The sequence below is a fragment of the Nomascus leucogenys genome, chromosome 2, assembly GCF_006542625.1.
Source record: "Nomascus leucogenys isolate Asia chromosome 2, Asia_NLE_v1, whole genome shotgun sequence".
NCBI classification, from domain to species: Eukaryota; Metazoa; Chordata; class Mammalia; order Primates; family Hylobatidae; genus Nomascus; species Nomascus leucogenys.
In genome coordinates this window covers 30,462,721-30,475,279 of record NC_044382.1, presented here as the reverse complement: position 1 = coordinate 30,475,279, position 12,559 = coordinate 30,462,721, and positions in this window count along the sequence as shown.

Here is a 12,559-nt window from a genome sequence, read left to right as displayed (position 1 = left end):
GTCCCACCAATTCACAGTCTAATACACATACTACATACTCAAAACTTTAATCTTTCACAGCACATTGACAAAGTTGTTAGGAAAACAGGACTACCATGACCAAAAAGATGTTACAGAGTGTACACAATTCTGACAGGGAGAGCCATAATCAAGAGTGGTTTTCTTCAGGAAACAAACAATTCTACGAAAAACAACATGGGAATAGACGTAATTTAAAATGTTGAAGACATTAAATGCAGGACTGTGACTCCATATTGCCATTTAGTGTATGCGTTGTATTAGAGGATGTAAAAACTAACCCACCATCTATGGAATGTTAAGCTGACATCTCAGTCAACGCCTCCCATAATTCAATACCCCACACTAGTTTCTGGTTGTACCCAAAATAACTACCAGTGAACCATTTCACGTCTTAAATAAAAGACACTTACACCTAAATAATGGGAAGGTGGGATTCCCTCCTTCTTAAATATGTTTCTACAGCTATTAAAAAACTTGCATTTACAAAATAGTTGATTAAAATATTCCTCTGGATTGTACATGTAGAGAGACAAGGACCACTGATAAAACATGGTATATAGTTTTAATCAGACCTGGCTTCTCTCTCTGGCTTCATTAGAAGTGGGACTCTTCTCGGTTTTAGTTTCTCCATTTTAAGCAGGTAAATATCCTGGTTACATCTTTGGCTTGTTTTCTCTTTGCTCCCGCTTTCCCTTTTTCGTTTTTCACTTTTTTTGGTCTGAAGATTTATCCTTTCCTGATGCCTTTTTCGGCTTTGTTTCCACTTTTGAAGGAGCAGGTTCAGCTGACAACTAGGCAGATCTTGGGCTCTTCCCTCACCGCCCCTTCATTAGGCTGAGCTGACCTTCTTTTGGGCATCTTTGCCTTTGGGAGGACAAGTGCTGGATGCCTGCAGGCCCCAGTGCACCAAAAGCCTTGGTGAAGCTGAGCTGCCTGGCCACTGCCGCTCCTCCCACAGACGAAGGAACTGAGAACCAAGGGGACAGTGGAAGAGGACGGAACCGGTAGTTTTCAATGTACAAGACTTTCACCTCTTTATTAAATTTATTTCTAAGTATTTTAATCTGTTTGATGCTATTGTAAGTGAACTTCTCTTATTTCATTTTTTGGGATTGTTGTTAATGTGGAGAAACAAGTGATTTTTGTGTGTTGATTTTGGATCTCGCAACTTCGATATTTTTGTTAGCTTTAAAAGTTCTTTTATAGACTCTTTAGGGTACCGCATATAAGATCATGTCATCCGCAAACATAAATAATTTAATTTTTTGCTTTCAAATTTGGATGTATTTTATTGCTTTTTCTTACCTAGTTTATCTGGCTAGAACTTCCAATTCCGTATTGGATAGAAGTAGTAAAAATAGGCATCCTTATCTTGTTCCTCTCTTAAGGAAAAAGCTTTCATTCTTTATCCACCGAGTTTGATGTTAGCTGTGAGTTTGTTATATATAGTCTTTATTAAGTTGAGAAAGCTTCCTTGTATCTCTAGTTTATTGAGTTTTTTTTTATCATAAAGTCATGTTGAATTTTGTCAAATATGCATCAATTGAGATGATCATGAGCTTTTTTTCTCCCTTTTTTTCTACTAATGTAGTGTATTTCATTGGCTGAACTTTATATGGTGAACCATTCTTGCAGCAAAGAATAAATCCCACTTGGTCATGGTATATGATCCTTTTAATATGCTGCTGAGGCCGGGCGCGGTGGCTCACGCCTGTAATCCCAGCACTTTGGGAGGCCGAGGCGGGCGGATCACGAGGTCAGGAGATCGAGACCATCCTGGCTAACACGGTGAAACCCCGTCTCTACTAACAATACAAAAAATTAGCCGGGCGAGGTGGCGGGCGCCTGTAGTCCCAGCTACGTGGGAGGCTGAGGCAGGAGAATGGCGTGAACCCCGGGGGGCGGAGCCTGCAGTAAGCGGAGATTGCGCCACTGCACTCCAGCCTGGGTGAAAGAGCGAGACTCCTTCTCAAAAAAAAAAAAAAAAAAAAAAAAATGCTGCTGACTATGGTTTGCTAGTATTTTGTTGAGCAATTTTTGCATCAATATTCATATAAGTTATTGGTCTATTTTTTGTGTACTCTCTTTACCTATCTTTAATATCAGGGTAATACAGGGCTCATAGAGAGAGTTAGACAGTGTTCCTTTTTAATATTTGGGAAAAATGGTGTTAATTCCTCTTTAAATGTTTGGTGGAATTCACTAGTTAAGTCATCTGATCAAGAATTTTTCTTCAATAGGTGGTTTTGATTACTGATTAAATCTTGTAGTTATAGGTTTAGTCAGATTTTATATTTATTCATAATTAAATTTTGGTAGATTGTGTGTTTTCAGAAACTCATTCATTTTATTTAGTTAATCTAATTTGTTGGCATACACTTGTTCATAGTATTCTCTTAATTTTCAAAAATTTCTGTAAGATTCGTATTAATATATAACTTTTATTTCTGATCTTAGTAATTTGAGAGCTTTCTTTTTCTCTTAGTCAATATATCTAAAGCTTCATCAATTTTGAAAAGCCGTGTTTTGGTTTTGTTGATTTTTTCCATTGTTTTTCTAGTCTCTATTTCATGTATTTTTACTTTCATCATTACTTTTTTCCTTTCTTCAGTTAGCTTTGGATTTAGATTGCCCTTCTTTGTCCAGTCATTTAAGTTATACAGCTTGGTAATTGATTTGAGTTCATTCTTCTTTTTTTTTAATGCACCAACATAGATATTTCATAACTACCAATCTTGTTATGAATGCTTGGCTAGTAACACATATTTTATAAATAGCTTTATTTTTCCCAAAGAACTAATAACTTTTACCTTTTATTTTTTTTTATCTCTTTTGGGTAGGGGTATTTTGAGAGTTGGAATATTCTTAGTCTTTTATTTATTGTATCCTCAATCTATAAGGCAATGAGTGATACACACGTAATGCTAATAAATGGGATGTAGGCTCAAGAACTTAAATTATAACCAAATTTACATTGGAATGTTATTGGAGATTTGTTATATTTAATGGTTAACAACTTTGGCCTGTATAGTAAAGTTTTTTAAAAAATCAAATGTCTAGAGTCCAGTCTGGTGTAAAGCACCTGGTGATAGGATATTAGAAATTATAAGAAATGTGGTGACCTGTAAACTAAATGCCCCATTAAGACAAAAACCATAGCAGCAAAGATAGAACAGAAAACATGAGAACTAGGTTCAGTCCATGTTATCTCTGCTGCTTTAGAAACTCACGCTTTTCCACTAGGGGAAGGTGTGTTCTAATATTAAAAATTATATATATATATATATATATATAAATGCGTGTATGTGTATATGTATATGTGGATATATATATGGATATATAAACAATTTTAAACACTTGGGGAAATATAACTTGTGAATTAAATCATTAAAAAAAGAATACAACCAAGACGACTTTTTAAACTAAAAATCTCTAAAAGGATGAAATGTGAATAGGAAATATATAGCAGTCAGAGATGTGTTGATATTCAGGAATGGAGTAAGGGTACAGGAGTGGATGCCAAAAAACTAGTAGTGAGAAATAAAGAAAATTAACTCTCAACTTTGTTGCTACAAAAGTATATGAGGTCATTTGCTGAGCAACAAAAATGGTAGTAGTAGAGAGAATCTCACAAATCTCAGGTCAGAGTAACAATGGCAATCACCTAAATTACTTTATTATATGAATAGTTGGACTTAATAAGCACAGTCCTTAAGTTCTCATTTCACAGGAAACTGTTAGCTCACCCAATAAAATCTAACTCATTCTGTGGCACTGATCTTGTTGGATGAGCAATGCTTTGGAAAGTTTTATAGGCTTAAGCCAACGTCATTAAATACTTTCTTACTGAGTTTTTAAAGATGTATCCAGCCCCTCCTATATGTGTCATAACTAATTATAGGTTGATTTCTGGGACTTACTGAAAACTTTCTTACTGTTTTATATTCATAAACACATAAGAATCTCATAAACACATCACTGTGTATGAATTCCTTCCCACCCCTCTAAGAACACTAGCTTTTTGTTTCTAAAATCCTAGAATCTGGAAAGAAACTCACTTCGACTTGCTAATAAGCAATGTACATATGTGGTTTGTAGGAAGCAGCTGTACTATTGTGCTTAGATGAGAAATATGACACGGTAGAAATACACTGAGAGGAACAGAAGTGTGTAGTTTAGTAAGTAGACTGTGTAAAGCAAAAATATGTTAAAGGAGAATATTCACTTAAAAAATAGATATAGGGTGTACACCTGCATTTTTGTTATGTGAGTTTTTGCATAGTGATAAAGTCTGGGCTTTCAATGTAACCACCACCCCAGTACTGTACATTGTATCCATTAGTTAACTTCTTATACTTTACCTCTCTCTCACCCTCCCACTTTTCTGAGACTTCAGTATCTATTATTCCACTCCCTATATCCATGTGTACATATTATTTAGCTCTCACTTATAATTGAGAACATGAGAACATGCAGTATTTGACTTTCTGTTCCTGAATGATTTCACTTAAGATAATGGTCTTCAGTTCCTGTTGCTGCAAAATACACGATTTCATGTTTTATGCCTAAGTAGTATTCCATTTTCTTTATGCAGACATACACTTATAGACACTTAGGTTGACGGTTGATTCCATATCTTTGTTATTGTGAATAGTGCTGCGATAAATATATAAGTGCAGGTAACTTTTTGATATAATGATTTCTTTTTTGTAGATACCTAGTAGCGGGATTGCTGAATTGAATTGTAGTTTTCTTTTTAGTTCTTTGAAAATCTCCACACTGTTTCAATAGAGGTTGTATTAATTTACATTCTTACTAACAGTGTCTAAATATTCCCTTTTCTCTGCATCCTCATCAACATCGGCTCATTTTTGACTTTTTAATAATAGCCATTCTGGCTGGCATCTCATTGTGGTTTTATTTTGCATTTCTCTGATTATTAGTGATGTTGTGCTTTTTTAAAATATGCCTTTTTGGCCAATTGTATGTGTTCTTTTGGAAAATGCCTATGTTTTTTGTCCACTTTTTGTTTGTTGTTGTTGTTTGTTTGTTTTTCTTGTTGAGTTGTTTGAGTTACCCTTTGTTGAATGAATACTTTGCAAATATTTTATCCCATTCTGTGGGTTTTCTATTCATTCTCTTGATTATTTCTTTTGTTGTGAAGAAATATTTTAGTTTAATTTAGTCCCATTGATCTACTTTTGTTATTGTTGCATTTGCTTTTGAGGTCTTAGTTATGAACATTTTGCCTGGGACAACGTGCAGAAGAGTTTTTCTTAGGTTTTCTTCTGAAATTTTTATAGTTTCAGGTCTTACATTTAATACTTTAATTCATCTTTTTGTTAATTTTTTGTTTATGGTGAGAGATCGAAGTCCAGTTCTTTTTTCTACATATGGCTATACAGTTTTCCTAGCACCGTTTAATGAATAGGGTGTCCTTTCCCCAGTGTATTTCTCGTTGACTTTATGGCTGTAGGTATGTGACTTTTATTCTGGGTTCTGAATTATTGATGATACTGGTATGAGATGCAATAAATTAGAGAGGATAAGTTGTGAGATTCAATATTTAATATGTGAGTTGAGGATACAAGCTCTCACTTATTACTGCATATTTAGACAATAATTTCACAAATACACTCCAGTGCCCCACAACCCTTATGCCCTTCAAGTAATTTTCCACAAAGTGGAAGAAATGATCTTTGAAATTATTTTTAATCATGATGCTTTTTATATGACTCTCATCACCTTTATAGTAAGAATAGGATAAACCCAAGTCTTTGGCATAAAACTCTAGATTTGACCAAGATGCAGTAAGAGGGAGTGGTTTTACCCTCATACCTAAAAAGACTAATAAACTAGACAAAATATACTTAACAGTGTTTCTCATACATTGGACACCAGGCACAGGACATTGATTCTCAAGGGAAGAAATAAATGAAGTGAGAACTAAAATGGCACCAGTTTGCTCCTTGGAGATTTTTCAGGTGAAAGCAGAGGAACGTGAAACCCAAGCAGACCTTAAATATCCATGAGGTGAAGACAAGAGTTCAGAGGGCAGAATCAGAGAGGTTGGGGGCTCTGCAGAGATACCCTTTCTAGTCTTCAGCTCAATGTTGATCATGATGTGTGTGTTAGGAAACTACACGAGGCCAAGAAAAGAACCCCCAAAATGAGGGACAGAGATAATAATCCTTGGAGTTCACACAGGACTGAAAATATTTTGTGGTCCTACCAGCAGAGTGAAAAACTTCATAATACACGAGTAGCATGTGGAGTGTTCGGTAGGGCATTGCCTCTGTAGTGTGCGGGTACAAGTGGCCCTAGAATAAAGGCTACTCTGGTTCATCTAACAAAACATTAAAGCAAGTCTCACACACACAAAAATATCAAACGTTTTCCAAGCAATTTAATTGCATCCAGGGACAAAGATGAAGAACATTTAAAGAAAATTTTTAAAAATCCAGTGTCTAACAAAGTGAAATTCACAATGTCTGGTTCCAAAGAAGCAGGAAAATATAGCCCATAATATGAAAAAATATAAATCAGGTAAACAGACACAGAAATGAGACAAATAGTACAATTGATGATGAGGGCATTAAATCAGCTATTCTATGTGTTCAAGAAGGTAGAAGAAAAATAGAACATATTAAGTAGATTCAAGGAAGATACGTATTTTTAAAAAGTGTATTTTTAAAGATGAGAAAACACAGTGCTTGTAGAGGAAAATGTACTATATGGTTATTAAGAACAGATTAGATAATGCAGAAAAAAAGGCTTGTAAGCTTGGAGACACAACATTGGAAATCAACAAAAAGAAAACATAGAAAAAGTATTCTGAAGAAAAAAATGAAGAGAGCATTGGTAAGTTATGGGTCTTCATGCAGCTTATAAGAAATGGTAAAATTATGAAAAATAAGAAGAAATAACTGAAATAATCGTGATTTGATAAAAACTATAAACCCATAGATACAAAGATCTTAGTGGATGTTAAGCACAAGAAACATGAAAGACACACAAAAACCTTTTTTTAAAGTTCCATCTCTGCATTTGGGTCTAACCATTACTCTCATTTCCAAAAAAATGTAGTTTAGTTCTTATTTGTTTAATTTCCATAGCATTCTTTATTCTTAGAATGCTGGTTATCCCTTCAAGTGCTTCAACACCTTCTAGTATCTCTGAGGGCCAGGTCCTTTGTGGAGCCTGGTCATGACCATCTCTGCTCGGTGCATTCCTCCACCCTACTTCCAAGTCAGTATGGTCTCTTTAGTGGTTCTCTACTTATTTGCGTATAACTTTAATTACATTTTTTTCACCTGTTGCCTATGAGCTTCTCTTACTCATCTTTAAAATACCAATAATCAGTAGGTTCCACCTGGTAAGCGTTTGAGAGAAAAATGAAGAATGTAAGCTCTATGAATATATCTTTGTTGTTACTGTGTTTTCTTTTTTTTTATTATTATACTTTAGGTTTTAGGGTACATGTGCACAATGTGCAGGTTTGTTACATATGTATCCATGTGCCATGTTGATTTCCTGCACCCATTAACTCGTCATTTAGCATTAGGTATATCTCCTAATGCTCTCCCTCCCCCCTCCCCCAACCCCACAACAGTCCCCGGAGTGTGATGTTCCCCTTCCTGTGTCCATGAGTTCTCATTGTTCAATTCCCACCTATGAGTGAGAACATGTGGTGTTTGGTTTTTTGTCCTTGTGATAGTTTAATGAGAATGATGGTTTCCAGTTTCATCCATGTCCCTACAAAGGACATGAACTCATCATTTTTTATAGCTGCATAGTATTCCATGGTGTATATGTGCCACATTTTCTTAATCCAGTCTATCGTTGTTGGACATTTGGGTTGGTTCCAAGTCTTTGCTATTGTGAATAGTGCTGCAATAAACATACGTGTGCATGTGTCTTTATAGCAGCATGATTTATAGTCCTTTGGGTATATACCCAGTAATGGGATGGCTGGGTCAAATGGTATTTCTAGTTCTAGATCCCTGAGGAATCGCCACACTGACTTCCACAATGGTTGAACTGGTTTACAGTCCCACCAACAGTGTAAAAGTGTTCCTATTTCTCCACATCCTCTCCAGCACCTGTTGTTTCCTGATTTTTTAATGATGGCCATTCTAACTGGTGTGAGATGGTATCTCACTGTGGTTTTGATTTGCATTTCTCTGATGGCCAGTGATGATGAGCATTTCTTCATGTGTTTTTTGGCTGCATAAATGTCTTCTTCTGAGAAGTGTCTGTTACTGTGTTTTTAGCATCTAATAATACCTAGAATAATCAGTCCTCAATTATTATTTTCAAAGGAAGGAAGGACTTTTCATTGGTTCACATTTGTAAAATCAAATGGTGTCTATGGGCTTCCATGTGCAAAACAAAAGATCCATGAGCTATATCCTAGTGTGTATGCATCTGTGTTTGTACATATATTTGTGTGTATGTAAGCGTAGATTTGATGGTGAGAAAATATACAAATAATTAATGAAATAAGAAAGATAATTTCAGATATTGAAAAGTATGATGACAATAAAACACATTGATTTAGGTTGGGGCATTTAAAATAGTTAGGAAAATCTTTACTGAACCAGTAATATTTGAACTGTTACTTCTGGAAAGAAGAAATGGCCATTTACTTTTCTGAGACAGTAGTTTTCCAGGCAGAGGAAACGGTAAGAACAAGAGTTCTAAGGTAAACAGTGAATGATGGATTTGAGAAAGAGAAAGAACACAAGTGCGTGTGGGATATATGTACAAGGACCAAAGTCAACCTGTGAATTACTTGTTAAAATTAACAAGTAAACAAGACCAAGTAACAAGTAAACCAAGTAAAACAAGTAAACCAAGTAAACAAGAAACTATCATGCATAGGCTGACTAAAAGCAAGAGGCTGAAGGAAACAGCCCCATGATTCACATTCACCTTGAATGTCCAGAGTTTCTAATTCAATGATTATTGAGAGTGCCCTCTTACTTTGTCCAATAAATCCCTTGACTTCAAAATTCCTCACATCAGCACTTTTATTTCCCTGGTAGTTGTGACACCAAGCCTTATTACTATTAATACTGTGCACAAATTGTGCAAATCATCCTATAGGTTACTACATAGTGAAAGCTCTCTAACCCAAGGCTCTACTGGAGGCAAGTCTAACATATGCAAATTGGAAGATGATGACTTGATTGTAATTATCTCCATGGGCTAAACAGCGAAAATTATGGGTATGTTACCTGTAGCACATTTCATTCTACCTAAACATTATTTTTTGACTATTGTTTCTGTCTGTTTAAAAAAGGCCTGAAGTTTCTTTGGTTTCCGGTGTCTCTACTCTTTGGGGAAATACATTACGTAATTAAGATGAGGGATGTAACTGACTACCAAATTTATAGGTACTTAGATTCATTCATATATCCACTTAAAATACAGCCTGTAGAATGTCAATAGTGAATTCTATTAATGTATTTCCTATAAACCATGCAGATCTTATTTACCAAGAAGCCATCAGGTACCCTTCTGCTTTTTATTAGTGTGGCCTGTTTATTCCTCTTTGCAGGTGAGTTTTATGGAATTCTGGAACAGACCAGTCAATGACTGAAGCTGTAACATTATTTTTTTTATGATGATGATAAAGATGGTTAATCATAGTGACTACAAATCACACTTTTAATTTACAAGGAATTTTTATTTATAAATTAGCTCCTTTAATTTTCACTAAAATGCTATGGAAGAGATAGCTTTATCCAATTCGAAAAACAATGTTGCATGTCAAAATGACAAGACCTGCTCTAGGTCAAACAGGCCTCTTAATCTAGGAGTCCCAGGATTAGGAGTTATGTTCCCTTTAGTAGACCACAATTAACAACATTATGTTTACAGACAAGCTTCATCTTTAAAAAAATAAATGTATATTGAATCAGAAATTCTCATCTTAGGTCAGCTTCAATAAATTATTGTCTAAAGAGCTTCAACCACTAGAATTTTGCTGAGATCCTCCTATTTTATGAAAAGCTTTTGTTATTTTTTACCCTCTGGGTAGGCAAAGTGAAGAGATGATTAGATAGGTAAGTATATAGAGAAAGAGGAGAGAGAGAGAAAGAGAGAGAGAGAGAGAGAGATTAAGATTAACTTGCATAACACATAGCTAAAAAAGGACAGACACCTTGGGTCATTTGACTCCATTGCTACTGCTATTTCCACCAAGTATAATGATAACTGAAAGAAAAGCCTTGGCCCAACATTTCACTCCAAGACATATGAAACACATTATCCTCCTTCTTAAATATGCAGGTGTGGTGAGCTTGCTCCAAGCCAGAATTTTGACCTTACCCTCAAATGTCAAGGATAGTAAAAATGGAAGACAATTCTACAGATGGGAAAATTTCCATTACTATAAGAAAAATTTAATGTTTCAGTTAAGATAACTGTAGCATCTAAAAAAATTAGTCAAAAAGCCTTCTGAAATGATTTGGAAAACAGGTACGTAAAGACAGACGGAGCAATCTTACTCCATGCAACCAAGAACACCTTCAACAAATAGACAGTTTCTAAGACCTCAGAGTATGAACTTGATGAGAGTTTACTTTATTACTGCCTGACCTACAAGACACTCAACATTTATTATTGATATTGCTATTGTGTTATATCAGCAGTACTGGAGTTAGAAAAAAGCATGGGCAAGACAGATGAGAGCACTGAGTGTTTAAGAGGCAATTGTTTAGGCAAAATACAAATGCATCTGTTGTGACCCATTTGTTATTTGGAAATTTACTACATTGAGTTCCATTAATGAGTATCTGCATGTGAAAATAACTTCTATGAAATTTACCTATTTTGATAGAGATATAGTAGAAGAAATTTAGCAAAATTTTAATTGATTAATCTTAATGGTGTGTGTATCGGTGTATTCGTTCATTTTCACGCTGCTTATAAAGATATACCTGAGACTAGGTAATTTACCAAGAAAGAGGTTTAATGGCCTCACAGTTTCATGTGGCTGGGGAGGGCTCACAATCATGGCAGAAGGCAAAAGGAATGTCTTACATGGAGGTAGATAAGAGAAGAGAGAATCAAGCAAAACGGATTTCCCCTTATAAAACCACCAGATCTTGTGAGAATTATTCACTAAACAAGAACAGTATGAGAGAAACTGCCCCCATGATTTAATTATCTCCCACTAGGTCCCTCCCACGACATGTGGGAATTATGAGATTCAATATGAGATTTGGGTAGGGACACAGCCAAACCATATCAATGGGTTTTCACTGCAGAATTCTTTAATTTTGTCTGTATATTGCAGCAGTTCATAATAAAAATTTTGAAAAATTAACCTGAGCTGTGTGTATATATATATGTGTGTATGTATATATATATGTAAACAATCCATCCATATATGTGTGAGTGGATATATATATGTGTGTGTGTGTATGTGTGTCTGTGTGTTATATAAACAATCCAACTCTGTCTGGTTCCATAAGCTTCCTTTGATACTCACGTGAATTCCAGTCAGTTTAGAAGATAATTATGCAGGGAGAAAAAGTTGCTTTCTTACTATAGGAAACTTAAACTTGGTCTCTTTTGATGCCATAAAATTGCTTGTTTGATTAAAAGAAATCATCTATTATTTTCAAACTTCTCCTTCTTCTAAGTAAGTTGAAGAGAAAATCAAACACAATCCAGAACCACTAAATCTGAAAGTCTTAGAATTGGAAGTAATTGGAAAAATGGTCTAGTTAATCTCTCCTCCGAAAGTTGAAATTTTCTTTAGAACCCTAAGATATTTATCCTGAACTTCCTTATATTATTTCTGCTCTCTGTAACTAAAAAGTTCAAATAATATCTTTCTTCTCCATAGTGATGCCCTTGAGAAGATGAAGCCAATGACAGTAACACTCCCGAGTTTGTGCTTTTCTGAGCTTACATTTTCTACTGCCATAAATCTACTTCACGCTTTATGGTCTCCAGACCTCACATTATCAAAGTTATCTTTTGGACATGCTCCAACTGATTCAAGTTTCTCTTATTTAGAGAAACCAATCTTGAAGAGAATATTCCAATAACATTGAGCTTATGACCAACTAAAAATCCCAAGGTGATTTTCCCATGAGCTGCTGTTTGATGTAATAACTTGAAGCAACAATGCCAATTGTGTAATGTTATTTCTTAAACATGAGCTCTACTGTTTCCTGTTACCTCATAAAAATGCATTTCTTGTCATCATTCATCTTGATGAATACTGTCTGCATTCATTACTACTAATGACCAATATTCAATGCATTTTTACTTGCTTTTAAAAGATAATTTGAGGTAAATAATTGACACATAAATCACTTGAAAGTTTCTCTCGTGGCCATATAAACTTGGAGAACAAATAATAATACTAACTGAAGATAAGCCATCCCTTAACAATAAAAAAGTGAACACTGAATTTACCACTTTCCCAGATGGGTTTCATCATTTTAATTTTCTTCTGGGAGGAAGATACCTAATAGACACATATTAAAGTTTGAATATTTATGGAAGTTGGGGCATG